Genomic DNA, 26,052 nt, shown 5'->3' with positions numbered 1-26,052 from the left:
TTTAATTGTTTCCACCTTCCTGCAGGTGGAACTGTCCAATGGGAATACATCAGGAGGTTGCAGTATTTCAGAGTCCATTTCAAGGTGATACTCACACAGTGCTACAAAGATTAGAGTTGAATTAGAAAAAAAAGATCTGAGAGCCTTGCTTTTCATCTTAACCCTTCTGAAAATCTGCACTGTTACCAACATTTCCTCTTTAACAATAGGTGCCATACAAATGGTATCCCCACAACAAGGAGAGACCTTACCGGTTCAACTCCCTCCTCTCGGCACCCATTTATAGGTTATCTTTCACTCTAGTAATTGGGATGTAAGTTACCTTCCGTTCTAGTATTGGTGTACGAGTACCGGAACAAAGTCCAGAAAATCTTATAATACCAATGTAGTGAGCTTGACAATCAATGCCCCAAGTGAGTTTAACAGAAAAGAAAAACAACGAGCATTGAGGAATACGTATCATAGTCAAGTTGTGGTCAAGAGAAGGGAATTCCAGCAGCAGCGGTATTTTTAAAATAGAACGTTTCCTTAGGCTTGATAATAAAATTTTGTTAAAGTTTAAACATTAGAGAATCTCTTGATACTGTGATTGTTCTCTTTTGGTCGAGAGGTCATGGCTTATTATTTCCAAATTGAACGTAGCACACCAGCCCCTCATCTCCTTCATTAAAACTGTGGGAACAAAATGTATGCATTATTCTACCTGATGGCTGCATCATAAAAACCTGAAGCACCCAATTGCATCAACCGATAAATAATTTAAATAAAACAACATCATTGGACAAGACAGCCTTTTGGAGGAGCTGTCCCGTTGCATTGCCATGTAAGTGCAATGTAGCCAACTGACTAACTAATCGATGGAACAATTTGTATGCAAATGAAAAAGGAAAGGAACCACAAGATGGACCAGTTAAATATATACTAAAAATTTATTCCACAAAATTTAAAGTCACCTTGTGCTTCAGGCAATAAAAAATTGCTGTTCACAAATAATTCAACAGTTTTTTTTTTTAATCCAGCAATTTAAAGTGATGTTGCATGATAATAAAGTTATAAACAGTTAATATGTACAGATGAGTGCAACAAAGTCTTAAAGCTTTACTTACAAACGTAACACAATTAACATGAATGACACCATCGGGAAATGAGAGCGATTTAGTCCTCTGCTTTTCAGTTCTCCACAAGAGCAAAGTTTCTGAGTTTGTTCTGGACACAGGATTCTGTGGAGGAAAAGGAAGATGATATGGGGGTAGGAATGGGGAGGAGAGAAGGGAGAAGTGGAGAAAGGGGTGTACAAAAAGTTAAATCTCACAGTTTCAGACTATAAAACACGAGCAACAATTCAGATTTCACGCCCAACTCATACAGAATTGCAGGGCCGGGCAATCAGGTTGAGCAAATATGTAGTACTAGCAGAAGTACCCGGCATTGCCGGGCGGGGGACGGGAGGGGGAGGGGGAAGGGGAGGGGAGGGGAACGGGGGGGGGGAGAGGGGGGGAGGGGAGAAGAGGGGGGAGGGGAGGAGAGGGGGAGGGGGAGGGGAGAGGGAAGGGAGGGGGAGGGGGAAGGGATGGGGAGGGGAGGGGGAGGGGAGGGGGAGGGGAGGGGGAGGGGAGGGGAGAAGGGGAGAGGGTAGGGTGGAGGGGGAAGGGGGGGTGGGTAGTGGGAGGGGGGAGGGGAGAGGGAGGGGGAAGGGGTATGGGGGAAATGGAGGGGTAGGGGGGAAGGGGAGGGGGGAGGGGAGGGGGGGTAGGGGGAGGGGAAAGGGGAGGGGGGAAGGGGAGAGGGTAGGGTGGAGGGGGCAGGGGAGGGGGGAAGGGTAGGGGGAGGGGGGAAGGGTAGGGGGAGGGGGGAGGGGAAGGGCAGGGGGGAAGGGGAGGGGAGGGGAACGGGGCGGAGGGGAGGAGAGGAGGGGGAGGGGAGGAGAGGGGGGAGGTGGGAGTGGGAGGGGGAGGGGGAAGGGGAGGGGGAGAGGGAAGGGGGAGGGGAGGGGAGGGGGGAAGGGGAGAGGGTAGGGTGGAGGGGGAAGGGGAGGGGGGAAGGGTAGGGGGAGGGGGGAAGGGTAGGGGGAGGGGAAGGGGGAGGGAGGAAAGGGAGAGGGAGGGGGAGGAGGGAAGGGGAGGGGAGGGTTATAGATGGTTACTGGCAATTGATCACATCCACAAATGATGTAATCCACACAATTTATGTACTTTACATAACGATTAATAGGAATACATGGCCGTGTAGATGGGAAATACAATTTGTTTGAAATAAATCACAAATATCAGATGAAAGTTTTTAAAATTTAGAACTATTCTCACTCAGAGTTAACGTTTTGGCTAACTCGCTCGCGAACCTGACGAAGATCCTGAGCGAGGATCGCTACGCTATGCTACGTTATGCTAACGCTACGTTAGCTACGCTACGTTTGCTACGTTATGGCTAAAAAATATGGATCTAAAGATGAAAGAAAAAAAAACCTATGTGGTGTGAATGGCAATGTTCCTCGCTGAAATGTGAAAAAACGCAATCGCTTTTCGCTCTGAATTACGTGCGAACGCGTAACTGAGATTATGTCGGCAAGGATGGAACATCACGTGATCGCTCTGAGCGAATCAGCGCGCTGCTCTGCCACCGGCTCAGATTCCGTGTATAATATTCCTCGCTGAAATGCGCTGAGGTAAAAATATGGATCTCGTCAAATATTTTTAGGTAGGCCATGTTCTTCCCAGGCTCAATGGCCATGTCTATGCCAAATATCAAGCACGTGAGCCTCTCCGTTTAGGAGTCTATCGGTAACATTACACACACACACACACACACACACACACACACACACACACACACACACACACACACACACACACACACACACACACACAAACTGTGTTTTATATATATAGATGGGTGTCATGGCCTGCCTGGAGCTCAGCAACTCCCAATCAACTGACCTCCCCGAGAATCTTGATCAGCACCTACCAGTTCCCGATCTCCATCTCATGACTCCTTGATGTCTCTAGTTCCTTGACAACATCTCCCAGCTCCTTGACACACACTCTTGGTCCTTCAACTCACACTCTGAGCCTCAAATCCCTTTTTATTTATCTCCAAATCAGGCCAACTATGGTTGTGGGGTGATAGCTATCTGATAGCTTCACCTCGCTATCCCCACACACTCATCCTGCGCAACTAGAGTCACTTCCGTACTTAGTGCATATACTCTGCCCACACCATCTCTGGTCAAAATCTCACCAGGCCTAATGAATGCCCATAGTGTCTTGTGCCCATGCTGCTCTCTCAAGCCAGGACAGTGTGAGTGTTCGGGACGGTGTGTTTGTAGGCCAGTCAGGAAACTCTTGGACACAATGAGCAACGGAATTAACAAACAGGAAAAGAGGAGGGGACGATACACTGCAACCTTCAAGTAATATGTTTGGGTTCGCATGTGTTAATGGAGAGCTAAGGATGAGGCATTACACGAGACAGCCATCAGCTGTCTGTTTGAAGCCCTTGAAAGGAAGAGTGGTGTAACATAGATTCTAGAATGCAATTCTGCCAATGGCAGAAGTGAGAAATAAAAGAGTTGAGGTGTGCAATTAGCCTGGATTTTGGATGATTAACCAGAAGGGGTTTACTGAAAGAATGCGTACATCCTCGAATTATTGGGGATGATCAGATGGCTGTGATAGCAGAGGGGGCTAATCTGTAAGAGAGGTGGTAATAATATAAAAAGGTCACCACACCTGCCTGCAATATGATAGCAGCAGACCTTGTATTTCAGCCTCATTGCTGGAGATTCCAATAATGTTGAGAGTTTTAGATTCCAAAGAATCCAGGAGAGACAGACGTGATGCAACACATATACAGCCGTGATGATATAATACAGCAACATAGTGTACAGTGATGCAACATATCTTACAGCCGTATGGCTGGGGTGCCAGCCCATAGAGGAGAGCAGTATTCCATTGAGTTACAGACAAAGGCCTTGTAGACTGTGAGTGGCTCTGATGTTTGAAGGATGATGGAGGACGCCCAGACTGCGACTGGCTTAGGAGGCCAATTTTGCTATATGATTGGTCCAGGATAGGTAATGGCTGATGGTGCAGCATGGAATTTCAAAAGATTGAACCTCTTTGAGTGGCTGTCCATGGAAATAGGGAGGTGAATTCATTCATTTAATGATACTTCTGTAATGACATGAAAGGGTGAGACTGTGAGATGTTCCAGGATTGAAGGATATATTTCATTTATCAGACCAACATCCAATCATTTCCAAACCAAGAGAGTGACATACAGTAAGTGCTGTCTGTCTATCAGTAGAATGGGGTACCTTCCAACAATGTGGAGTCATGTGCAAGGAGGTTAAGGGTTTTCCAGAATATTGTTGAGGTTGTAGCGGTTACCGCTGGATGTACATAATCGCCTTGCACCGGCCAGAACACGGCCAGACGCGCCTCTCCCGGGCATGCCCGGACTCACTGTTCCCGGGCACGCCCGAACCTCCCGGGCACGCCCGGTCTCGTCTTTCCCGGGCATGCCCGCTCTCGCCTTTCCAGGGCTCGCCCAGAGCGTCCGGGCATGCCCGCTATCGCCTTTCCAGGGCTCGCCCAGAGCGTCCGGGCATGCCCGCTATCGCCTTTCCAGGGCACGCCCAGAGCGTCCGGGCATGCCCGCTATCGCCTTTCCAGGGCTCGCCCAGAGCGTCCGGGCATGCCCGCTATCGCCTTTCCAGTGCTCGCCCAGAGCGCCCGGGCACGCCCAGCCTCGACTTGCCAGGCCGCAGCCAAACACGCCCGGGCAGGTCCAGACTCGCCTTTCCAAGGCTCGCCCTTGATACCCGGGCATGCCCGGTATAGCTTTTGCCGGGCAAACTTCCCGACATAAATGTGTATATATATTGTTGCCCGAAAAACGGGCTTGTCAGAATACCTGAGCTGTTTGGTTTCAATAAAGCAACTCGGACGAATTCCGTCTTTGGTCGCGTCAATTCTTTCGACTCGCGTTGGAGCGCAGTTCCTTCAAGGTTATTTATGTAGATTGTAGATGAAGAACAAGCATGTCCAAAGTTGAGTGAATGGGACAGAATCCAAACTGATGTTCAGAGATCAGGCTGTTTGAAAAGAGGAAAGACGACATTGCCAGCAATGATGGATTCTACGACTTGCTTAGAATTGGAAGTTTAGTGTGGAAGAAAAGACGTTTAGGTTCCGAGTCAATTTTTTATTAAAAACCGCAATGATAAAAATTTTCAAATCCCGTCGGGAAATCCTGTTAAACCAAACCTGAAGCATATTTAGGCAAACCAACGGCACAATGATACCGCTACAGAAGTACGCGTACTGGTCTATAGTTGATCAAATCCGTTTTTGCACCTTTCCTATGGTGGTTGGGAGTGATGTTTGCTGACTGCTATGCAGATGGGAGGCAGCCAAAGAAGAGGGATAGGCTGAATGGTGCAGAGAGAGGAGAAGAAAAAGCAGTAGAGTGGGATTTGAGAACATGGACACTGATGCCTGAAGCAGGGCCAAGGATAGACAGAGCATGTCAAGATGAGATGGGGACAGAACAGGTTAGGTTTGGTAAACTATGTTTAGCAGAAATTACAGAGTTAAGACATTCAGCCTTGTTTCGGAAAGAGTCTGCAGATTTGAGGTGAGGGGAAGGATGGAGCGGTAGCATACAATAGAGGGACTTGACAAGGTACTACCATGACATTGAGGAAGGAGACTGGTTGGAGAGTTTGACCTTTTGCTTTGCCTCATGATTGCCAGACTTGCTGTGAGTCTTAAGGCATGACCTAAAGTTTTCCTCAGCTGGGTGTGCTTTATTGCAACCACCTCCCCTTCATTTGTCTTTACCTTCTGTCACTTGTGAAACTGTCTTCCTGGATCTGTTGTCTCACACTCTTTCCTCCAGGCATTGAAGTATTCTGCCTACGAACGTCAAGGTATCTGCCATTTCTACTTGTGAGCTTTTCTACACCTGCTGAGACTGTCCACCTTTCACTGGAAATTCCTCTCCTTGTGTTGTGGTGCATCATTGTGTCCACCTATATTTGCTTCCCCCCACTTTGTCTGTTGACCTTTTCACCCTCTTTTCTGCTTTTTCATGAGTCTTGACACCTTTATGAAAAATATTTAACATAAAAACAAGTGAATTTCAGTGTCATCATTTTCTATGCAGATTAAGCTTTGATACTGCAACAAATACTGATGGATAATAATTTCAAACAACATTGTGGTGGCCAAATGGTGAAGACTGTACTCTCCAAGGTATTGGCTTCAAATCTGGCTGAAGGTTGCAGAATAAAACACTTGGATTCAATGTCTCTGAAAATCAGGCTGTATAGCTGTATAGTGTTCCCAGTGTGTACCCCGGTTTAGAATAGGTACACCATATCCCTACGTGTAGATGTAAGAGGCGACTAAAAGGGTTGGCATCAGGAAGGGCATCCGGCCAGAAAAACATTGCCTCAAAAAGAGAACCATGACAATTACAACGACATATGGGCAGGGTACAGCCCAAAGTACCCCGTGGGGGACCCCACTCCCTCTCGTCAAAACTCAAGGTGGGGAACCCGATTGAAGCAAGGGTGGAAATCACTCCATTTATGACGACGAAACGTCTGATGCCCGAAGTGGAGATCGGTTTCTGAGGTTTGGAACATGGAATGTAGGGACAATGACAGGGAGATCAGGAGAAGTGGTGGAAGTATTGGTCAGAAGAAGAGTGGACATGTGTTGTGTGCAAGAGACGAGATGGAAGGGAAGTGGTGTGAGAATGGTGAAGGGTAGGTAGGGACAGAAATACAAATTTATGTGGCAAGGGTGCCCGGAGGGCGTGCATGGCGTTGGTGTCCTGTTTTCTGAGGAGTTTGTAGACAGTGTGGTGAGTGTGACTAGAGTGAGTGATAGGTTGATGATGGTGAAAATGATGATTGGAAAGCTCTTGGTGAACGTCATCTCGGGATATGCTCCGCAGGTTGGTCGGAGCGATGAAGAGAAGGACAAGTTCTGGTGTGCAATAGAGAAGCTAATGGAAAATGTGAAAGATGATGAAGTTGTTGTGGTAGGAGGAGACCTAAATGGACATGTGGGAAGGAGTATGGACGGTTTTGAGGGAGTTCATGGAGGTTTCGGATATGGTGTGAGAAATGGAGAAGGTGAAAGGATTTTGGAGTTTGCTGATGGAGCTGATTTGTTGATTTGTAATACGCAGTTCCAGAAAGAGGATAATAAGCTTGTTACATACATGTCAGGTGGGTCGACGACAACTGTTGACTACCTGATGGTGCGTAGGCGAGATAGGGGGCACCTCCGGGACACAAAGGTGATCCCGGGGGAGGAGGCTGTTTCACAGCACCACTTGGTTGTCTGCGACATAAGGGTGAAAGGTGCGAGGAGAGCTCGGCTGGTGAAGTACGAACCGAGAATGAAGGTGTGGAGGTTGAAAGAGGTGAAAGTAAGGGAGGCATTAAAAGAGAGGCTGAGTAGGGTAGAGGATGATGTGGTTGAGCTTGAAAGTAGTTGGATGTCAATGAAAGATAGTCTGTTGGGAACCGTTGGTGAGGTATGTGGATGGACAAAAGGACCACCGAGGCACTCGGAAACATGGTGGTGGGATGATGAAGTTGGAAAGAGGATTGATGAGAAGAGGAAGAAGTTCAAGGAGTGGCAGAAGGTGAAGGGTACGGGGGCAGAAAAAGCAGAGCATGAAAGTTATAAGGCAGCCAAGAAGGCTGCAAAGAAAGAGGTAGCAAAGGCTCAGGAGGCATGTAGGAAAATGTTTGGAGAACGCTTGGATTTGGAAGAGGGTCAGAGAGCGGTATTCAGGATTGCAAAGCAGATAGCGAAAGAGAGGTGTGATGTGATGGGGGTGAGTTGCTTGAAGGATGAAGGACAAATCGTTGTGGACCCAGATGGAATTAAAGGAAGATGGAAGAGATATATGGAAATGCTGTTGAATGCAGAGAATGAATGGGATGGCAACTAGAGAGTAACCCAGTTTTAGGACCGGCAGAGAAGATAACTGAGAAGGAAGTTGAGGAAGCGATAAAAGCAATGAAGAGTAGAAAAGCGGGAGGGCCGACGGGAGTTGTGGGAGATATGTTGAAGGCAGCAGGAAGTTGGGGTGTGAAGAGAATGACAGAGATCTGTAATCTGGTGGTGAAAGAAGGCCGCATTCCAGTGGATTGGGAACTGAGTACCCTCGTCCCTCTATACAAGGGGAAAGGTGACCCTCTGGACTGTGGCTCGTATCGAGCGATAAAGTTATTGGACCATGGAATGAAGGTATTGGAAAAGGTGTTGGAGAGGAGGATAAGGAAGAAAGTGAAGATTGACGAAATGCAGTTTGGATTTATGCCAGGAAGAGGAACGACAGACGCGCTTTTTATTGTAAGGCAGTTGCAGGAGAAGTACATGGAGAAGAGGAAGAAGTTGTTTCTTGGGTTTGTTGATCTGGAGAAAGCATTCGATAGGGTTCCACACAAAGTAGTGACATGGGCATTGAGGAAGTTAGGAGTGGAGGAATGGTTGATCAGAGTAGTGATGGCAATGTACAAAAGAGCACGCACAGCTGTAAGGACGAAGGACGGGAACAGTGGTGAGTTTGAGGTGAAGGTGGGAGTGCATCAGGGGTCTGTACTAAGCCCACTACTATTTGTAGCTGTGATGGAGGTGCTGGCTCGGAACGTAATGGAGGGTTTGCCGTGGGAGTTGTTGTATGCAGATGATCTGGTGTTGATTGCGGAAAGTATGGATGGACTGAAGGAAAAGATGAACAAGTGGAAGGAATGTATGGAGACAAAATGTCTGAAGGTGAATATCGGAAAGACGAAGGTAATGACAAGTGGTAAAGCATGTGGCGAGCTGGAAAGAACTGGGACGTGGCCGTGTGCTGTGTGCAGGAAGGGTGTCGGAGTGAACTCCATTCAATGTACAATGTGCGCTGAGTGGGTTCATCAAAAATGTAGTGGTCTGAGCGGGTCATTAACCAGTGTGGCAGCTACATTCAAATGTAAGGTGTGCACAGAGGGAGCTGCAGATGGAGGAAATGTTGAGTTGGATCTTGGAGACGGCGTGAAGCTGGAAGGTGTGAAAACATTTTGCTACCTCGGAGACGTGCTGAATGGAGAAGGTGGATCAGACTCGGCAACGGTTGCTCGAGTTAGATGTGCATGGAAGAAGTTTCGGGGACTGAGTGGCGTGCTGATGAGGAGGGGAGTGTCGTTGAAGCTGAAGGGAAATGTGTATGCTGCATGTGTGAGAAGTGTTATGATTTATGGGAGCGAGACATGGGTAATGAACGTAGAGCAGCAACGAAGGCTGGAAAGGGTGGAAATGCGAATGGTTCGGTGGATGTGCTGAGTATTGTTGAGAGAGAGGAAGACAAATGATGAATTGCGAAAGATGATGGGAATAGAGCCCGTGATTGATGCTGTGAAGAGGAACAGGTTGAGATGGTTTTGTCATGTGTTGAGGAAGGATGAAAGTGACTGGTTGAGAAGAGTGATGGAAATGAATGTAGAAGGAAGTAGAGGACGGGAAAGACCGAGAAAGACTTGGCTAAAGATGGTGGAAGAAATGCGGGCAAGGGGGTTAACAAGGAGAGATGCAGAAAATAGGGCTAAATGGAGAAGATTGTCATGGGGACCGCAAGGCTAACCCCCGCTCAAGCAGGGAAAATGGCCTTAAAATGCATGTTGTTGTTGTATAGTGTCAGCAGCATCAGTCTTGCTGTCGGATTGTTGGTAATAAAAACCTAGCTGGCTCATTAACGACCTTGAGGTACAAGCAATGCCAGTCCACACACTGTCTTGTGTCCACACACACACATTAATGCTCCTCAGGGCAAACTGAGGCTGAGGTGGAAATCAGTAAAACCCAAACTAAATTAAAATAAAACATCAACGTGAGGTTCATTGCAATACTACAACTGATCATTTCACACTTGATGTTTTAACCCATGAATTGTGAATATTTCTACGAGCATCGAGTTATTAACCCCGTGTTATAAAAATTCAGAATGTCCCATCTGAATCATTGATCAGCTTCATTTTGAGTTTCAACTTCATTTTGGACAGGAACCAAATCAAAAGATATATCATCGTTTCTGCCCATTCATGCCAGCAGACAAAACATCAAATTCAAAATCATTTATATATTTTAATTGTATCCTGATTTTTGAAAGATATTGATGAATGGTGAGCAGCATCATGGTCTGCAGCACTTGCACTGAAAGTCATTCTCAATCTGTCACATGAATAACTAGAGTTCAGACAACAAGTCTGCGCATGCGCAAGATTGGATGTCACGTCTTTTCGAAGCTGTCCATGCGCTCACGCTTTCGAAGTTAAGTGATAATTCTCAATTGTGTTTTTGTCGAGACTGTATCTATCCTTCGGTGTATGTACCTACAGCGTATCTTTTGGAAAATTTTCGGTGCTAATTTTTCGTTCATGTATACACAATCGTCGGTTAATGGTATCGAGTATTCTGCGGCCTAGTACTCGTAGGCTTAGACTACCGTACCGTCTCAGACCTTGTGGTTTGTTTTTCTCTCAGCGATTCGTCGAATGCGCTGAAATAATTTTCGTTCTCTGTTTCGTACCAGTCGTTCACCCCGTCCTCCTTGTTTAATATCTGTACTCACAAAAAAAAAAAAAAAAAAAAACCCAAAAAAATATTTCCTTCCCAGGTCTTATTCGTTTATTTGTTGTTCTTATTTGTTCGTTCGTTCTTCATTCGCGATCACGCGGTTAGAAATGTATAATCTCTCCCCTGAACAACTATTTTCTCTCATATATTATAACACCCTTTTCTTCTTTGCCTACAAAAGGATGCTTTCGTCTTGCTCACCAAATCTATTCATTCCAAAAAATATCTATAATACCATCTCTTACAGTTCCTCCTTTCTACATTCCCTAAACTATCCAGAACTCCATCCCTCCTCCAGTGTCCTCAAACGTATTTTTGACTCGAAGGTCTCAAACTCATTTTGCAAAAAATGTTCGTTTCCCATGAATCGTACACTTTTCAAAATCCAATCTCACCCCTCCCCTCCAAATCCTCCCCATCACCCATCCCTTTCAAATCTCCCCCCTTGCCCCTTCCCTCCCCTCCCTCCTAAACTCCCCCCACACCCCTCCCCTCCGAGACTCTCCCTCGCTCCTCCCCTCCTAGACTCCCCTCTCACCCCTCCTCCTCAAAGCATCCTCCCTGCTTCTTCCTCCTTCCAACTTTCACCTTCATCTCCCCAAACCTCCTGCCTTGCTCTTCCCCCTCCTCAAATAACACCTCACTGTGCCTCACCCAATCTCCATCAAACCTTTTGTCTGCCCCATTCTTCCCTTTCTCCAAGCTATTCTGAAATCTCTGACACACCTTCAACAGCTCTCCCTACCTCTTCCTCCTCTTCCACATCTTACCCTACCCCTCCCCCCCCCTGTTCTGGACCCGATGCTCCCCCTTCCTCTTCATTAACGGTATGGACCTCAAACATCCGGGGCCTTCGCTCAAACTTGACTGACCTCTCCATACAGGTTGCTTCTGACAAACCAGATGTGATCTGCTTAACAGAAACTTTCCTCCTTCATGATGTCTCTGATGCCTTGGTATCTCTCCCAGGTTACTCCCTCCTCCGGTATGATAGACCTGAGCCTCGTCCTGGAGGTGGGGTTGCTATCTTTATAAAAAACTCTCTTCCTCACTCGCCCTCCACTGCCCTCTCTCCACCTCACCCCCAGGAATACCTTTGGCTACGGCTTCCCCTTCGCTCCCACCTTTTGTTCATATGTGTGTTGTACCGTCCACCAATCAGCGATGACTCCATCTACATCTCACTGTCTGATAATATGGACCAACTTCTATCTACCCATCCCAACTCTCTCTTCCTCATATGTGGTGATTTCAATTGTCACCATGCCAGTTGGCTGGGTGTGGGTACCTCTCTCACCAGCCATGGCTCTTCAGCAAAGGACTTCTGCGACTCACTGGGACTGACACAATCTGTCAATTTCCCGACCCGGATCTCAGTCAACGGAGCATCTTCTCTTCTGGATTTGGTTATGACAAACTTCCCTGAAAATGTCTGCTGCTCTTCTTCTGCTCCAATCGGCTCATCTGATCATGTGCTTGTCAAAGTGGACATCTCTCTGACCATTCTCAGAGAGCCTCCTCAGCGTCGACGAGTCTGGCATTTCACTCAGGCCAACTGGCATGGTCTTCAAGCAGCCATCAATCATCTGGACTGGTCTCCCATCTCTACCGCCTCTGACATCAACTCATCCTGGGAATTCTTTCAAAGTAAATTGCTCTCTCTCATGCACAGATTTATACCATCTCGTCTTCAGTTGTCATACCCTTCCTCCCGTCCATGGTACACGGAATCTTGTGGTGAGGCTGTTGCCCTGAAACAACTTGCTTTTGTCTCCTGGAAAGCAAATCCAACGGAAGGAAATCTCATTTCCTTTCACAAAGCCCGAAACAAGTGTGTGTCCACCCTCAGGAGAGCCAGGAAACAATATCTCACCATTCTCAAGACCGAACTTTCTTATCTGTCTCCCTCTTCCAAATCCTGGTGGCGTCTGGTCAAATCTGTTTCTGGTGTTTGTTCCCCCTCCATCCCCTCCCTCACCTCAAACGGCTTAACGGCTGACTCCGCACGTGAAAAAGCTGAATGCCTCAACTCTGTGTTTGCCTCTAAATCTTGTGTCCCAAACCCATCCCTCTCTGTACCCACCGTACCCAGTCGTACCCAGCTGCTCCTGGACTCTGTGTCCTTTCCTCCTGACAAGGTGGAAAAGTTTCTGTCAACCCTCGACTCTGATTCTGCAACTGGTCCTGACGGCATCAGCCCACGGGTCCTAAAATCATGTTCTTCTGCTCTTTCACTCCCTCTTTCTGTTCTCTTCACCCTCTCTTTTGCTCAAGGTCATCTGCCATCTGCTTGGAAATCAGCCAACATCACCGCTTTGCACAAAAAAGGTGCAAAAACAGATCCCAGCAACTACAGACCAATCAGCCTTCTCCCAATTATCAGCAAAGTCATGGAATCCATCATTGCTTCAGATATTAAATCTTTCCTCTTCTCCAATGGCTTGATCTCTGATCATCAATTTGGTTTCAGACCTGGTCACTCTACTCTGGACATGCTGCTTCTGCTTTCTCAACAATGGATGGAGGTCCTCAACGCCAAACAGGAAATTAGAGCTGTCTCCCTTGACATTTCACGTGCCTTCGATACGGTCTGGCACCCTGCTCTGCTCTCCAAACTCTCCTCCTTTGGTATCCATGGAAATCTCCATGCATGGCTGGCGGACTTCCTCTCTGGTCGTAGTCAACGTGTGGCCCTGAATGGGTTTCTCTCATCTCCTCTTCCTGTTCAGGCTGGAGTTCCCCAAGGTAGTGTTCTGGGCCCTGTGCTTTTTCTGGTCTTCATCAATGATCTCTCTGACTCTCTTGAAAATCCTCTCTATCTCTTTGCTGACGACTCTACTCTCTGTCGCTCCATTCCTCATCCCTCAGATCGGCAGTCTGCAGCTTCCTCACTCTCTGCAGACCTGGACAAAATCACAGACTGGTCAAACAAGTGGAACATGTCTTTCAATCCTGACAAATCTCACATTCTTACAATGTCTCTCCGAAAGGACCGACTGGACAACCCTCCCATCTACTTTCTCAACAATCCTCTCCAAGAAGTTCTGTCGCTCAAGCTTTTGGGTCTCACTATCTGCCATGATCTTTCTTGGGAAAACCACATTTCCAAGCTGGCCTCCAAAGCCAGTCGCCGACTGGGCATCCTCCGTCGTGCGAAGTCCTTCCTTGGCACACCTGAGCTCCTCACCACATACAAGGCTTTCATCCGCAGCTCAATGGAATACTGTTCCCCCCTCTGGGCTGGTGCTCCTGCCTCACACCTGGCTCGGCTTCACGCTGTTGAATCCAAAGCTTTCAGAATCATTGGAATCTCCCGCGATGAAGCTATCTCTGAGGGCCTTTCACTCACTCACCGCAGGCAGGTAGGTGGTCTTTCTGTCTTCTACCGACTCCTCTCCGGCCTTGCTCCCCCAGCTCTCTCTGTGCTCTGTCCCCCCAATATTCCTTCAGGTCGCACAAGATCTGCCTGCAACCCTCTTATGGTTAAACTGCCAAAGTCTAGGCTCTCTGCTCACCTTCACTCTTTCATTCCCCTTTTCTCCCGCCTCTGGAACAAACTCCCCCACTCCCTTCAATCCCACTCCTCCCTCCAGGTCTTTAAAACAGCTGTTCACCACCATCTCTTATCTTCCCCCATCGAAAACCTTGATCTTTTCTACCCCCGGTAATTCACCCCAGAGTCCTTGCAGTGTTCATATGTTTTAATCCTCTCCCACCTCCCCCCAAGTCCTCCCGATGTCCCTGCTCTCAAATGTTGTGTTTGTGTCCTTCCCCTTCTTCCCCCTCTCTTTTGTGTCCTCCCCCCTCTCTCCCCATCTTGTCTGCCGCTCCCCTTGTTTTTTGTGTTTTGTGTGTCGGTTTGTCTTTTTGTGTGATTAATGTTTGCTCTTTCACGAGCCTCGATCTTGTATACAAAAAAAAAAAAAAAAAAAAAAAAAAAAAAAAAAAAAAAAAAAAAAAAAAAAAAAAAAAAAAAAAAAAAAAAAAAAAAAAAAAAAAAAAAAAAAAAAAAAAAAAAAAAAAAAAAAAAAAAAAAAAAAAAAAAAAAAGTCTTGAGAAAAATGGAATGGGAGGGTCTTTTCAACTCTTGCTTTGCGTTTCTGAGCATGATCTGTATTAGCTTTGTTCGTGAACTTTGAACAGGTGTGACGGCAACCATTTGAAGCCGATGGGTTAAACGGAACGGTCCAGAGCCGAGTCTTCTGCAAACTCTTCTTGGAGAAACGGACGATTTTGGAACGATCTTTGAGAAAAAGATGCACAAAACAAATATATCTTTTCGATGAAGATAGCTCTGTGGTTGCAAGCGCCGCCATTTTGTCTGAATCTTGCTGTTAATCCGCCCTCAGAGCACACAGCCAATATGATTGGTCGAGACAGAGTAAAGTTTTGCGCAAGTACTACTAAACTGAAGGTTTAGGGAAGTGCAAACAAGGCAATTTGTGTTAAGTAGAGTGTTCAAATATATAATTCAAATGAAATAAAAAAAATTTTTTAATGCATGTAGAAAAACAACAACATAAGCATTGAATCGGAAGTTTACCACCGCTGATGCACCCTCTTTTACACTACATTACTGTCCTTTATGACGTCCTTCAAAACAGTAAGTTTCCTGATTGGAATTATGTTCAATTTTATGAATTTTTTTTTTTTGGTTTGAAAAAATTTTTTTTTTTTCAAAAACAGTTATGGACAGATTCGGACGAAACATGGTGGACAGGCTGGGTGTGCAACAAGGACGGATTGATTCAATTTTGGTGAAGATTGGGATCCGTATCGAGAATTTTTTTTTTTTAAAGTGAAATTTCACAACTGAGAGATAGGGACAAAAATGATATTTTTCACGATATTTCAAAAAGTTATGTTAAAGAAAGCTATGCATGAGCTTTGACAAAGCTTGGTGGATGAGTTGGGTAAGATTCTTCACCATTGAGAAACGGGGCCACAAACAATATGGCATGATATTGCAAAAGGTTGTGGACCGAAAAAGTTGTGGACCGATTATGACAAAACTCGGTGGATGAGTTGGTTCGATGACAAAAACAAGCCGCTTCGATTTTGGTTCAGGTCCTGATGCAGATCCGTGGCCTATCAGTGGAATACAAAACGTAAACTATTCAGATTGGCGGAGGTATGCTCTCCACCGAGTGTCGTTCTAGTACGTACTCGTTCAACCGATCACTTAACCCTGCTTTTCACTTCGTGTGGACCACAAAGTAACAATAGGCTAGTAATAGTAACTAGTAATCCTTCGGGTGGACAGCACAAAGTAACGAGTAATAGGATAATAATAGTAACTAGTAATAGCAATCCTTCAGGTGGACAGCACAAAGTAACTCGTAATAGGCTAGTAATAGTAACTAGTAATAGTAATCCTTTGGGTGGACAGCACAACGTAACTAGTAATAGGATAATAATAGTACAGTAACTAGTAATAGCAATCCTTCAGGTGGACAGCACAAAGTAACTCGTAATAGGCTAGTAATAGTAACTAGTAATCCTTCGGGTGGACAGCACAAAGTAACTAGTAATAGTAATCCTTCAGGTGGACAGCACAAAGTAACTAGTAATAGGCTTGTAATAGTAACTAGTAATAGTAATCCTTCGGGTGGACAGCACAAAGTAACTAGTAATAGGATAATAATAGTACAGTAACTAGTAATAGCAATCCTTCAGGTGGACAGCACAAAGTAACTCGTAATAGGCTAGTAATAGTAACTAGTAATCCTTCGGGTGGACAGCACAAAGTAACTAGTAATAGGATAATAATAGTAACTAGTAATAGCAATCCTTCAGGTGGACAGCACAAAGTAACTCGTAATAGGCTAGTAATAGCAACTAGTAATAGTAATCCTTTGGGTGGACAGCACAACGTAACTAGTAATAGGATAATAATAGTACAGTAACTAGTAATAGCAATCCTTCAGGTGGACAGCACAAAGTAACTCGTAATAGGCTAGTAATAGTAACTAGTAATCCTTCGGGTGGACAGCACAAAGTAACTAGTAATAGTAATCCTTCAGGTGGACAGCACAAAGTAACTAGTAATAGGCTTGTAATAGTAACTAGTAATAGTAATCCTTCAGGTGGACAGCACAAAGTAACTAGTAATAGGCTAGTAATAGTAACTAGTAATCCTTCGGGTGGACAGCACAAAGTAACTAGTAATAGTAACTAGTAATCCTTCAGGTGGACAGCACAAAGTAACTAGTAATAGGATAATAATAGTATGGTAACTAGTAATAGCAATCCTTCAGGTGGACAGCACAAAGTAACTAGTAATAGTAATCCTTTGGGTGGGCAGCACAAAGTAACTAGTAATAGTAACTAGTAATCATTCGGGTGGACAGCACAAAGTAACTAGTAATAGGCGAGTAATAGTAACTAGTAATCCTTCGGGTGGACAGCACAAAGTAACTAGTAATAGGATAATAATAGTAACTAGTAATAGCAATCCTTCAGGTGGACAGCACAAAGTAACTAGTAATAGGCTAGTAACTAGTAATAGTAATCCTTCGGGTGGACAGCACAAAGTAACTAGTTATCGGATAATAATAGTACGGTAACTAGTAATAGCAATCCTTCAGGTGGACAGCACAAAGTAACTAGTAATAGGCTAGTAATAGTAACTAGTAATAGTAATCGTTCGGGTGGACAGCACAAAGTAACTAGTAATAGTAATCCTTCGGGTGGACAGCACAAAGTAACTAGTAATAGTAACTAGTAATCCTTCGGGTGGACAGCACAAAGTAACTAGTAATATGCTAATAATAGTAACTGGTAATAGCAATCCTTCAGGTGGACAGCACAAAGTAACTAGTAATAGGCTAGTAATAGTAACTAGTAATCCTTTGGGTGGACAGCACAAAGTAACTAGTAATAGTAACTAGTAATAGCAATCCTTCGGGTGGACAGCACAAAGTAACTAGTAATAGGCTAGTAATAGTAACTAGTAATCCTTCGGGTGGACAGCACAAAGTAACTAGTAATATGCTAATAATAGTAAGGAGGAATAGCAATCCTTCAGGTGGACAGCACAAAGTAACTAGTAATAGGCTAGTAATAGTAACCGAGTAATAGCAATCCTTTGGGTGGACAGCACAAAGTAACTAGTAATAGGCTACTAATAGTAATCCTTCGGGTGGACAGCACAAAGTAACTAGTAATAGGCTAGTAATAGTAACTAGTAATTGTAATCCTTCGGGTGGACAGCACAAGGTAACGAGTAATAGGCTAGTAATAGTAACTAGTAATCCTTCGGGTGGACAGCTCAAAGTAACTAGTAATAGGCGTCCACAACCATTCTTGACCATGTTGTGGAACGTCAGCCGAGGCCCCCCTCACTTTTACACCTTTATCGGATTTTAAATTCGTTTCCTTCGTAACCGCTTGAGCAATCGACATGAAACTTTCAACATAGGAGTGCCGACCCGTGGATACTTTTTCAACAAAGTTACACGATGATTGGATGGAAAATGCGGCCGCAGTTCCCCAAAAAAGTCTGTTTTCTGTAGGCAAGGGTTACGTGAAGGTTCGTGAAGAGTCGGCGAGCTATCGCCGGCACAATGAACAGATTTAAAATTTCTGGCAAAGGCAAACCACCATGTGTGTGCGTGTCATCCTTGCAACTTTGGCAGCACTGAACTACTCCAGAACCTCCGGCTGGTTCAAAAGTAAAACATAGAAATGTTTTGATTTAATTTACAACTACCAGGCGCCTCAGATGCGCTTTTACATGAATTGCAAGGACATTAGTAGATATTTTAACTATCACAAGCATTTCCTTTTTATTTCCAAACAGGCCTAGAGGAGATTCACTAAGTCTATTTACTTTTAAATCACGGATATCAAATCAAGGTCATTGTATTTTGCTCTCAAACAGATATGACTGCAGCGGAAGCAGAAGGAGGAAGTTCTAAATGACGTTTACTCACCTGTTTCAATACAACTAATGAGACGAACTACGACACATAGAAAGATATGGCAGGAAATGGACGTTAAAATCCCTCGAAGGATAGCAGTGGTGATACCTCCCACCCACCTCCCCTTTTAAGACCCAGATCCGCCCCTGCTATTATTGATAGACAATGGTTAGAGAAAATGCAGTTTAATATCATCAATTTAAGTTGATCGAGCCAAACACAATGCCCCCTTGCCCCCACCCCCAATCTCAGTTGCCCCAACTCTATAACATATCTCTTCTCCAGGTAATCCAAGGACCAACCCGATCGACTGTGATGAAGATCTGACTCTGTCCCTTGGGCGCCCTCCGCCTCTGGGAGAAAACGCATCGGTATGCACCCGGTCCCGAGCTGTTAAACACGACCCCCGCCCCTTATACTCAACACCTCTTTACTCCCCTTACCCTCCCACAACCCCAACTCTTCTCGCGCCTCCACCTTCATCCTCTTTTCTCCGCCTCAAAGGCTTTGATTGTCGTCTCTGAGAAAAAGGAGGGAGAGTACCGTATGTGATGTGATGATGTGGGTGGGTGGGTGTGGACAGGAGGGAGAATGGCGGAGAGGGAAGGGGATAAGGTAATGAGGGCAATGGGAAGGAGAGCGGCGGGAGGGTGCCAAACAATCTTTGAACGTCATCTTCACACCCTCTCTCTCTCTCAACAAGATCTGGGGGTGGCCAGAGGAACTGCAAAAAAAAAAAAAGGAGAAAAAGTTACAAAAAATAAGAGGAGGACAGACTGAAGGTTTTGGGACAAATTCCACAAAGATCGTTTCATGACGCAAAACGAGAAACTCTCTCCAGAGATACCTGTGTCTCGTGCGAGGGCCTAGTCGGAAGAAGGATTAAGGAGATCGTTTCACAAACGTAGAACGGTTTGCTGTGTGGTCCATATTTCCCGGCCCAACCAAGAAGGTGAAGGTCCACGTCAAGTGTCGTGGTCTTTCAACCGCTTAGGAGAACGAAAGAAGAGAGAGAGAGAGGACCTCGTGGACCAGTTCACTGTGACCAAGCCTGGAGCATGGAAGACCTATCAAGGTGACGTTTGGGATGATCATTGGATAACCAGCAGCCATGAATGAGGAACGAGAGCAATTTCCTTTTGCAGAAGAATTGGAAGCGTGAAGAGCGAGTGCGACATGCACTGCATCAGTCACAGTCTCCTCTGCGTTTGGTTCCTCTGCCTACGTTTGTGGTATGTACCTTTTTCGGTCACGTGGACATTCCTGGTTTGAATCCTGTCGTTTTGGTCCATTCCGCTCGCAGCGATGTGGAAAACGGACTTGGGATCTGGTACCGCAAAAAGGGTGTCCGACAGCTAATGGGACATCACATTATGACGTCATCGTTATGGGTATAATCACATTCATCGAGTAGGACATTTCGATGAGGACTCGCGATTTGGAACGGAAAGCGCCAAAGACAACTTGAGAGCAAGTAGGGATTCGCGCCTGTTAATGATGAGTATCACCGACAGAGGGCAATGTGCAATGGGATTGGGTTCACCCCAGTGTTCCAGAACCCGAATGGGAGACCAATGACTCGGGGTGAGGTCGCAATTTATTTCATGATGTGTGGACGATGTAACGAGAGGGCAGTGGTTCATTACCCCGCGCGCATATACGCCGGATTAAGCAATAGCTCCACCGTGTCTGTCTGTCAATGGACCTTAGTCTATGATCAAGGAACTAGTTAATTTCAATTGAATTTTGACAATGGTAGAACATGAATCGGAACACGAACCTGCAGTTTAGTAGTACTTTGGCTCTGAATTTGGCAAATTGTACAGAATCTGTACCCAAGTACACATGCAAATTGTTTTCATTGTTTTAGTTAGACCAGTCAGCTAATTGTTTTAATCTGTCTGTCTGTTTGGCAGTAACCTGGTGTTGGCTTAGCGGTTAGGGTGCCGGCTTGGGATCCGAGGATCCTGGGCTCGAATCCCGGTCGATCGCTGAATTAACACCAGGGGGGTTGCCTCAGCCTGTCATACTTCCGAGGTCGTGCAAATTGAGTACCAGTTCACTGGCAATTCCCTGTGTGTGGCAAGAGGCGACTAGCAGGGTTGGTGGCAGGAAGGGCTTCTGGCCGCAAAACATTGCATCAAAAAGGGGACCACGTGCCCAAAAATGGCCGACCCCTGCTCTGCGGGGAAGAATGGCCTCTAAAGGTGGTTCTTGTCTGTCTGTCTAGCAATCAAACACAATTGAAAAGCATTCCAACCAGGACACTTACTTTTTTTAGAATTTATAAATGCCACAAACAACAGTCACGAATAACTGATTTAACGTGTTAAATAAGGTGGTGTAAATGAGGTGCATCGGTATACTTCAGCAAAAAGAAATTCCTACAACTTTTAAAACATGATTTTATTTCAATTGAATTATCATGGAGTACAGTGGTACTCCATATGTAGGGATCGCACGGGAAAACAATAGCCACACATTCAAATATATCCAAAATGATACACGTAAAAACTACTATAGAGTGATGTCATAAGCATTTGAAAGTCGTACCTTTTATTCTTGAACGTTTTCATATTGAACAAGAATGAAAAAGAGGCCAAAATACACCAAATCAAGGGATCGCAAAATCGCCGAACTGTTCATCCACAGACTTGTTTATCAATGTCATCCTGCTTAGCACAATAATGGTTGAAGCAATTACAATGATTCCAACGGGAGGAAGCAACATTCTATCTTGGGTATTGCACCTGTACCATAACAACAAAGTTTTAATCAGATCTTTAAAATAACACACCACAAAAGAGCATCGAAGTGTGACGTCACATTGGCATGACAACGTACGGCTTCCGGTGTGTTCCATTACCAATCAGCTTGGAGAGCGCTTGCCATTCTTTATCAATCATTTCAATGGCGTGCTTGCTTGAGTGTTTAAGGGTGTAGTACTGGTGAAAAATTGAGAAAACTACATAGGTACCTTTGAGAGGCCTTTACACAAAAACAAAGTCAAGTTAATATCTAATTTTCAGTTTTTCTTGAAAGATATAATCTTGGCTTTAACTCAGACCAGTTTCAACGCTTCTTTGTCATATTACATGCATATAATTTGCATAAATTAGACCATCAATAAAAAACAAGGAAAAACAAAGAACACATTTCTACTTCTATCTTCTATGTCACCTATCATTCTTTTCACACAAAACTTGGTACATGTATTATACATGTGTTACTCTACTACCTGATGAGAGGATTTTGTGAAATTATGTCAAATGTTCACTAATTAGCTAATTATGCCAATTACCAGATAAAACTTGGTTGTCCTTCAATAAATCCACAATGGCTACTCCTATAAACAAAAGCCTTCATCATTTTAAAGAAAGTGATATTCTGAATATCCTGTCCAAATTTCAGCCCAAATGAATGATGCATTTCCCAAGTTATAACAAATTTCATGCAAAATATTATATTTCTTGTAAATTGCGTGTAAAGATAACAATAAATTAGGGGTAATTCTATGACCTCCAATAGCATGATTCTTGTTTATAAGACTATAAGGAAACTGTTCAGCTAAAAACAAAAAATCAAAAAAAAAAATCACCTGTTCACCTGTACTACACCCTTAAGGGACTGGAGAACGCTCCACAAGGTGCTTGGTAATGGAACACAGCCCTGCCTTTTCACTCTCACAATATTGCTGCCATCGTTTTGTGAAGATGGTGTTTCGTTCCATATTGTAATCATTATTAAGAGAGTCATACCTGCAGGTTTATCATTTTCTGAAGGAACCAAATGTTAAGCAACGACGGATTGAACAAATAAGGTGATTTCACGCTTTTATTCTTCGTCTTCTTCTGCTTCCCTCGAAAAGGGGTGAGGTCCAACAGTACCATGCTTCTGCCTTGCCTTACCCACTATACTCCTCCACTTCCCCCTGTCCTCAGCCAACTCTCTCCACTTTCCAACCACCCCCACGTTATTGATATCCCTCCTCGCACAATCTTCCCCTCTCAACCATGGTCGACCTTGTTTCCACTTACCTTGCTCCCTCAAACTATCCGCTCTCTTTCCCATTCTCTCTACCCCCATCCGCACTAAGTGTCCAGCCCACACACACACACACACACACACACACACACACACACACACACACACACACACACACACACACACACACACACACACATATATATATATATATATATATATATATATATATATATATATATATATATATATATACTATACAGACTTGGCATTTAATATGGAATAATGTTTTTGTGGGGGTGAACTTACTTTTCAAGATGTCTTAGAACCAAAAGTTAATTGGAATTATGTTGAAATTATTCTAGATTTTGTTAATGTGACCTTTAAGAGAAACAAAAACCACATTTGACATTTCGAAACAAATAAATTGATCCTTGAAAGTGATTTAAACTGACATCGAACTCAATTCACGGACAGTACTCTGTTAAACTTCTGTACGCGTTTTCCAGAAGTATCTCTTTATTTTGCACATTAGCCAAAATATTTTTTAACAAAAACAAAAGTTAAATTACGACTGGGATTACGGACAGTAAAATTACAGTTCAGTACTTCGTGTAACCCCCACGAGCATTCAGGAGAGCACGTACACGTTGAGGCATGCTGTTCACGGGATTTGCCAAGGTTTGGACAGGAATCACTTGCCATGCAGTGACAATACTCAGCCCTAAGCCGATTAGCTGACTTGGTACGGCCATTGCGGACTAACCGGTGCAGCTGGCGATCATCCCTCCTTGTGGTTCTGCGGGGACGTCCTGGCCTCGGTATTGGAGTAGGGACACCCCTCTGAGCATTTCGTTTGAGGATCTATGACACCTGACCTTGAGTGATGCCATACTGCCGAGCAATAGCACGCTATTTCATTCCGTAATTTCGTAAAGCCACCACTCCATGACAAACAGCATTGTCGAGTTGACGGACCATCTCCAGAGGAAGCGGCAATAACTTTTGGAGACGTGCAGCAGTTGTTTTCCACTAATACAGAACGCAACAACCCTTGTATACCCGACTGTGAAGCCAATCATCAAATGCACCTGTCCGTACATTTTGTCACGCCACCTGTGATATAATCCTGTTGTTGACTTCTTGCTGCGACAGACAATCAGTGACATGGTTCTTTTAACAAATAAATCACCAAAGTGTAAAAGAAACTCATCAGATTGATATACTGAGTTAAGAAAGTAAACCCAAGTGAAGAAAAAAAATATATTCCATATTAAATGTCAAGTCTGTATATATATATATATATATATATATATATATATATATATATATATATATATATATATATATATATATATATATATATATATATATATATGTGAAAACCACCACATATATATGTGAAAATATAGTGAAACCCTCCAATTTCACTATATAGAACATATATATATATATATATATATATATATATATATATATATCTACACACACACACACACACACACACACACACACACACACACACACACACACACACACACACACACACACATACACACCTATATATATGTATATATATATATATATTATATACAGTCACATGAAAAAGTAAGTACACCCCATGTAAAGTTTTGACTTTTTCAACATATTTCAACATACAGCTATTTGATCTTCATTTCAACAATATTGATAGATAAAGGTGATATAATCTATCTATAATTCCACTAATCTCTGTGTGTGTGTGTGTGTGTATGTGTGTATGTCTGTGTGTGTGTTTGTTTGTCTGTGACCGCTGTTTCTCGACAACCACGGGTCCGATATACTTGCAACTTGCCAGGTATATTGCTGGGGACCCGAGGATGTGCCTTTTCAAGGTTTGAAATTAATCGGACAAGTAGTTACCGAGCTATGTCCAAAAAACGATTCAACCAATCAGAGAGCAGCGAGCTATCACGTGTGCCGAACGTGGCGAACAGACTCTGCCTCGGACGGCACATTTGAGAGCGTATTCATTTATTTCACGTTGGCAAACTATGTTGGCGTTAAACTATGTTTTAAAACTAATTAAAACTAATTTGCGATTCATCGTAACTGCGATTTGCAACCTTCCGGACAGTGAAGACTTCACTTCCGGCAGCCAATCACAGAACGCGTTGTTGCGAGCCGAGCCGAGCGCGTGCGCCATTACGGTTCGTAATTCGATTTCTTCCGGAGAAAATAATAATTTCTCGATTTCTTATGCGCATTATTTCTCCCAGAGCGAAGGGCGGAAGCGAAGAGCGTTGTTTTTTTTGTTTACGGGCGTACGGGCGTACGGGCGGGGTAGAGCGTACGGGTAGCGTTTTTTTTTGTTTTTGGCAAGGAACGGGCACCCACGTACGGGCATGCCCTAGTATAACAAATATCATGAAACATTTACATTTTGTAGTCCATTGTATAATTTAAATAAACAAAAATGCAAATTTCGCATGTGGAAAAAGTAAGTACACCCCTACATTTATCACTACTTCAAATACCTAAAATTAGAATCAGGTGCACCAGCTCAGGTGCAAATGATTAGAACATCGTTAGAGAGGATCTTGGAGGAACCCTGTCTTATTTAAACCTCAGACATTTAGTTTGGTTTGGTTTTTGTTGTTGAAGTGTGCGGCATCACCATGCCTAGATCAAAAAAGCTCTCTGAGGCCTTCAGAAAGAAGGTTATAGATGCCTACGAGTCTGGGAAGGGATTAAAAAAGATCTCCAAACAATTTGAAATCAATCATTCGACTGTCCGCAAGATCATCTACAAGTGGAGAAGATTCCAAACAACTGCCAACTTGTTCAGGCCAGGCCGCACCAGCAAGTTCAGCCCGAGAGCAGACCGCAAGATGCTGAAAGAAGTCTCGAAGAACCCCAGAATGTCATCACAGGACCTACAGGTAGCTCTTGCCACTGTTGATGTCAAAGTGCATGAGTCTACCATTAGAAAGAGGCTGCACAGATTTAACTACATGGGAGGTGTGCCAGGAGGAAACCTTTGCTGTCCAGAAAGAACATCAGGGCATGACTAAAGTTTGCCAATGAACACCTAGGCAAAGACCAGCACTTCTGGAACAATGTGCTCTGGACAGATGAGTCAAAGGTAGAGCTATTTGGCCACAGTACCAGAAGACATGTTTGGCGAAAACCAAAGACAGCATTTGACCACAAGAACCTGATACAAACTGTAAAGCATGGCGGTGGAAATATTATGGTTTGGGGTATCTTTGCTGCATCAGGGCCTGGGCAGCTCACCGTCATGGAATCCACTATGAATTCTTCATTGTACCAGAGGGTGCTTGAGGATAATGCGAGGCCATCTGTTGGAAAGTTGAAGCTCAACCGAAGGTGGACCTTGCAACATGCCAATGACCCTAAACATACCAGTAAATCCACCAAGGAATGGCTGAAAAGAAAGAAATGGAGGGTCCTGGAATGGCCAAGTCAAAGCCTGGATCTAAATCCCATCGAGATGTTGTGGGGGG

At 44.4% G+C, this 26,052-nt stretch overlaps 1 protein-coding gene across 1 annotated transcript in view; it reads right to left on the bottom strand.

Moving 5' to 3' along the window:
- Positions 1–993: 993 nt before the first annotated feature.
- Positions 994–26,052, bottom strand: part of ATXN10 (ataxin 10) — a 216,792-nt gene continuing 191,733 nt past the window's right edge. The window contains exon 12 of the mRNA XM_068113270.2: positions 994–1,220. The gene's annotated coding sequence lies outside the window, so the exon portion shown is untranslated. The remainder of the gene's footprint in view (positions 1,221–26,052) is intronic.

This window comes from Myxine glutinosa, chromosome 4 (assembly GCF_964187855.1).
Source record: "Myxine glutinosa chromosome 4, kmMyxGlut1.1, whole genome shotgun sequence".
Taxonomy (NCBI): Eukaryota; Metazoa; Chordata; class Myxini; order Myxiniformes; family Myxinidae; genus Myxine; species Myxine glutinosa.
The sequence above is the reverse complement of the archived record's forward strand: the minus strand, read 5'-3'. Positions and strand labels throughout refer to the sequence as shown.